Raw genomic sequence first — 6,000 nt, 5'->3', positions numbered from 1 at the left:
AAAACGCTGTGAAATCCCTTTATTGTGCTTTGGTCAGGTGACATAAGTGGTTGTGCGGCTCAATGAGTATGGCTGAGTACGTGTCTACTCCTTTTAGAGGATGAATACGTGCAGGCGGCTCCTGGAGAGGAGCCGGAGCCTTTGTGTCGCCGAATCGGCCAGAGAAAGAGAGAGAGGGTGTGTGGCCGAGAGACAGCGAGAGGGTTCCTATTGGCTGAGCTTGTGTGGGGAGGGCGGAGTTTGTCCTCACGTCGGGGGACAGGAGGGGGTGGGGGCTGCTGAAGACTGCCCACCTCCCTTTATTTTTCAGGAGGAGCAGAGAGAAGGAGGGATCGTCGGTACTCCTCTGCTCACGAGCGTGTGGCGAACCGACAGAGACCGGATCTGACAGCCGCAGCGCCCCCGCGCTTCTTACCCAGACAGGGTGCAGCGCTCTGAGGCTGGACTCGGCCGATAAAGCTCGGCAACCTCGGCGCGGGATTCGTGCTCGACCACCTGGCTCTCCTCGTCGCTCCGTCGTGTGAGGACAGATTTACTGAGCCGTTAACGTGGAGCGTCTCTCCCCAAACGCACAAACACTACACACAGGCACGCTTTCTGGACCGGAGACGATGCCACCTGCTCCTTCGTCCTCCGCTGAGCTCTCCGCTCGACTCTGAACGGATTTCTGAATGGTTTACAAATCCGCTGGATTAGGATATAGAGCGACTGCGGCCAAGAACAGCAGAACAGTGGAAGTAACAGCGAGCAGAAGTTGAGACGCAGGTAAGGGAGGTTTGCACTCCGTGTGGCAGATCGAGCAGCAGCGGGCTGTGATGTGACTCAGGAGGGATCACAGCCAACATTTCAAATCTCTGATGTTACTGACGTGTAATGCTGCCTGTCGTGGATTATGTCTGTGATCGAGCGCGCGCGTGCCTAAGTCATCTCCATGTGACTTGATTGGTGGATAAGGTGTAATTGAGCAACATTCTTTTTCTCTGAGCCATGTTCAGACCCCCCCCCCCAAACACACACACACGCACCACCATTACTCCTGTGCGCGCACACACATCACCTTCCACTTCTTCATGCTATTACTTTAAATTCGCAGTGTGCCTCTCGATGGAGCCGTTACACATTGTATCACGCTGAATAACATTCAAATCCTAAGGTCACGAACATCGTCCTAGTTTCTGCGTGGATGCATAATCCTTAAATAAAAAAGAACGCACAGCTGCTGTATACGCAACCGGCTCCACCAGACCTCTGCAGCGCGCTTTATTTCATATTTGAAGCTCTTGAACTTTGAGTACATTTGGAGTGCTAGCCCACTAAAAACAAACACAAAACGATTTTTAGTCAAATATATGACATGTTTTTGTCGTTCTTTTAAAATATGAGGCTTTGTTATAAAGTAAGGCACTGAGTTACAGACAGCCTGTGCTTGGACATAAAGTTAATTTGCAGCTATCTGAATTGCTTAAGCATTTTCTTTCTGTAAATTGCATTGCTCATTATTTTTTCTCGTTTTGAATAAATTAAATTTTTTTCTTTTTTCTTATTTTTGTTTTTTCTGTTTTAGTAATTTTACAGTTTGTATCAGACAGTTAATGTGAATATAATCTGCAGGCAATAATGAAGACATAGATACATCGGTATGATAAGGCTGACCGTGCATATTGTATTATTGATAGCGTCTTATTTATTTTATCTATGTGAGAGTCTGAATATTAAAGCATAGTGCTGCTTGAGCCTGTTAAAATGTCTTTATGACTATGTGCCCACTGACCTCTGGTTTGGCTGCACTGTGAATGGATAAATGTTCTGAAGCTGCTACCCTTGTCCTCAGTGGTTCATGGTTCATCTGAAACAGACTTGGGGAGGATCTGGAGAACTAAAATGCAACTTGGTTCACTACCAGTAACCAGAGGTGTGGCCAGATTGACCTGGACTGGCATAAATGAAATATCACACAGGTGGAATAAAGATTATGAAAGGGAGAAACATTTTATTTCAGGTATAAAGTTCAATCACAGCTGCTTTGTGTTAATATTTACAATTTTTTTAAAACTAAATTTAAGCTTATTATTTTCTTTCTTCTTCTTTTGGCCACTTGGGGTCAGTGCAACAGAAATTGTTCTGTATTTGGTTCAAGCTCTGGACTGAGAATCGCTTATGCCTCTTTTCCACTAGTACCTTCCCAGCTTGACTCGACTCTGCTCGGTCTCTGTTGTTTTCCATTATGACTGAGCGACCACCTCAGTGCGCCTGGCTCATTACAGCCGAAAGTCCTGTGATGTCTTTGCTTGCAAAACAAATGCAACGGAACAATGGAGGACGTCTGGGTGTTTGTGAGTCGGTGACCATGGTGTCGGTCTTTGTGCAGCCATTTCTATCGTTGCCGAATTTCAAAATGAGCAGTTTTGATTTTTGGGAACAAGCCACTCTCATGACTCATCGAGTGACATCATTGATGGGTCAGTTGTTGGCTTGCAGTCTGTTGATCTCACATTTTCAGATCGACTCGGATCACTTGTGATTCCAGCCGAGCAAGTACTAAAAAAGAACCTGGTACCAGGGACTGCTACCTGATCGGAAACACTAACAAGTAACACAAATGGACCTGAGCCGATTAGGTGCTAGTGGTCCCAACACAACACCAGTCAAGATGGGGTTTTTTTCTTTAAAAAAACAAACAAACAAAAGACCTGGGAGTGGTATGTTGAGCTGAGGGGAACTGCAGGATCAAGTGTTTTTTGCAAGATGCTCAGCTTTGTATTTTATTTTGTGACTTGCATGGAGTCTGGATGGGCATCCAGGCAGGACAGCAAGCTCTTCAACATAGTCTGCCTTGTGCACCTTTTAACCTCACTCTGGAACTGCACCCAGAGGCACCAGAAACATGATTTGTTTTGCTTCTTAGCAAAGGTAGAGCCCTTCATGCATCACTAGCAGTACTTGTTAATTTGTCCACAGCTGTAGCACATTCAGCGCCTGGTCAGTGCTCTTCATATGGGTTAGCGAATCTCAAACACACGATAGCTTCCAGCTGGTAACTCGTAAATTCCAACTCCTGACCCAATCTGGAACACAAAAAAAGCCTGTATTTGTCATAGTATGATATTGAAAACTATGGCGTCTACCTCTGGGATCCCGTTGTGACAGCTGTTACTTCTTTAAACACTTGGCCGCTTCTGCTTCCTTCTAATCTTGCTGCCTCCTTCCAGAGACACTGTCCAGTTTGCCATTTGTCCGATGAACCATGTCGTCAGTTTCTCTTTTGTTTGCGCTGTCCTCTGTGTTTGTTACAAAGGAGAGCTCCCAGACAAACTGGAGTAAGCGTTTAAAAAGTCCGACCTTTTGGCTGCTCGTGTCTCTGTCTGCCCACCGTCTCTTTTACCCTGCTTCTCATCTCTGTCTTTTTAATAAAACAGGTGAACTCTTCTCCTGTGTGTTTTAAAGAGCAGCATTTAATTATTCATCACTTGTTAGAAGGTTCTCTGTGCAGTGTGTGTGTGTGTGTGTGTGTGTGTGTGTGTGTGTGTGTGTGTGTGTGTGTGTGTGTGTGTGAGAGAGGCGCTAGCAGCAGTAGGACTTTGCTCCTGCTGCCTTCACTGACTCGACACTCCCATTCCCATCCAGGAAGTGGAGGAAAAATGTTGTTAACATATTTTCCAAAATCCTTCAAGAATATGTCTGGAATTCCTGATGACTACGTTTGGTTACGGCCGCCTCAGAACCATTTCACACTTCGCATCAAGCACTTTAACTTAATATCTCGGTTAGTGAGGCTAGTTGAGGGAACAGCAGGTATATTGAAGGGCACATCCTAACCAATATTAGCGTTGTAAGTCCATTTTGAAGATCTCCTGTAGGGAGATTAGTTTGTGCTCAATCTGCAGTAAATATTTTTGATAGGATGCCTCCGTTCTGGGAACTCTGTCAGTGGGAAAAACACCTCTACACTCTTTCACGGGCAAACATGAACAACATCGAGAGATTGATGATTGTCATCGTCACTGATGGTGATTACTTGTCCATCGAGGCAATTTCTTTTCTCTCTTCTTCACTCTTGCATTATTGTGAGATTCATAATAATAATCGCAGAATGTTACATTCCTAGAATATAACAGACCCCTACAACACAGACATGAATGGGTATTCATGTGCATGTGTGCGCTATTTCCCAGCAAAAGCATAACTGCCTGGAACGATATTGGCTGCGTAGGTGGTTACGTTGTAGCGAGGGCAGGGCAACATGGCCAAAAATGTTTCTCACGATATATATTTGAAAATTTGTGATAACGATAGAATTGATGATATAATTGCTGCGAGACAAAATACTTTTACAACTCCACAACTTTATTAGTTGTTGTACTCCAACGAGCGCTTCTGCTTCAAATGATGAAATAGGTTTGTCGTGTTTCCTCCCTGCGCCACGATGGCCCGCTTGCATGTACTACAAAAACTTGTGCTTTGTTGTGTATCTGACAGACGAAAACCAGACCAGTTCCACACCACTGAGGTTGCACCACTTTTACAAACCAATTCTGGTTCATCTGTTGCTTTCGCCCTTCTCATTCTCTGTCGCCGCCATGCTTTTTCTGCCATGTGCGTATGAAAACAAGGGCACTGCGCATGCACATTTATTTCACTTTCTTATCACTGCCTAACATTGTACTCATATTACCATGAAAGGTATAATATGACCCAGCTCTAGTTGTAGTTGTAGCCTCTACAAAGATCCTCGCAGAAGTCTAAATCAGGTATAAGAGAGGCAGCTGGTGGTGTTGGTGCTGAACATATAACTGTTGAAAGGTTTGGTTGTTGTTTGCATGCTCAGACACTATATATGTTTATCTGAGTTGACCTTAGGTGGGTGCTGCATGGGTCATCCTCTAGTGATGTGTGATTCTAATGAAAAGGCTCATTAGTCCGGTGAATAACACCAGTGTATTGATGTTCTCGAAAATGCTGCGACTCACTCAGCAGCTCAACAGGCTGAATAATTGCTGTTGTTCCATGCACACATATGATTGTGACCAGCGCATGATGTCATGTGACTCTGGTGACAGATGGCTGAATCTCTATTTAGTCATAAAGAAAGCCGAGGAGGACGACGAGGTAGCGGAGGATTTGTGTGGTAAAGAAACGAATAATGTAAATGAATAATGTTTACAAAGAAATGACAGCTGTGCCGCATTTATTCTGCAGGAATACCTGGAGAGTTTCAGGTGTGTACATTAGTGAAGAGCAAATGTTTTAGCATATTTTCATCAAAGAAAACTGTTATCCAGTAAGTTTCTGTCAGGACCTGAAATACACTGAGAATTAGAATTAGTGAGAATTTAAAATAAAATAAAAAATCGAACTTTGAAGATTGTCAAACCCAGTTATGGATGTTAGTTGAACATTTAAATAAATCAGTTCATTGATAAATATAATGTAGCATAGATTTATTGATTTTTTTTTTAAAATTGCTATTGGCTAATGATTATTTTCTTATTCTAATATTTGTAGCATATTGTGGATGTAGAAGGGCTGCTGAAGGTTACTCGTGCTTACTGGTAGGGCTGTGACCAAAGTCTCATATCCCGATATAAGACATCTATCGTCCGATAACGATATAAATCACAAAAATGTAACATTTTCTGTAAATTCTGTGAATCTCGACTTGCGTGAAGTGTTTCCAGCTGCGCGTCATGTAGCTGGAGTCGAGTGTTTTAACCGATGCATGAAACGATACATCTTTAGACATAAGTTGTAACGGCTGCTGTTTTCTTTGTGAGTATTTATTACACGGCGTGCTGCGGGGAAAAGCCTGTTCTAACGTTTGAGTCTAAGGTTTATTTTTTAGCACCTGGCGGCTCTTTTTTACTTCATCCGTAAATAATCTGCTCTTTCACGTGATTCAGTTTATTTTGAAAAGTCTCAACAGGATCTTGAGCTTTATTGTGAAAGGTTTATGTGGAACATAAACAAGCGGACACGCGGTGGTGTGACCGTCGTTGTTGTTAA

The 6,000-nt window shown here is 43.5% G+C and overlaps 1 protein-coding gene across 2 annotated transcripts in view; it reads left to right on the top strand.

Annotated features, from left to right (window-relative positions):
* Nucleotides 1-320: 320 nt before the first annotated feature.
* Nucleotides 321-6,000, top strand: part of large2 (LARGE xylosyl- and glucuronyltransferase 2) — a 138,908-nt gene continuing 133,228 nt past the window's right edge. For both annotated transcript variants that reach the window (XM_024803200.2, XM_024803198.2), the window contains exon 1: nt 321-765. The gene's annotated coding sequence lies outside the window, so the exon portion shown is untranslated. The remainder of the gene's footprint in view (nt 766-6,000) is intronic.

The sequence above is a fragment of the Maylandia zebra genome, linkage group LG1 (assembly GCF_041146795.1).
Source record: "Maylandia zebra isolate NMK-2024a linkage group LG1, Mzebra_GT3a, whole genome shotgun sequence".
Lineage (NCBI taxonomy): Eukaryota > Metazoa > Chordata > Actinopteri > Cichliformes > Cichlidae > Maylandia > Maylandia zebra.
This window is presented reverse-complemented; position numbering and strand designations above follow the sequence as displayed.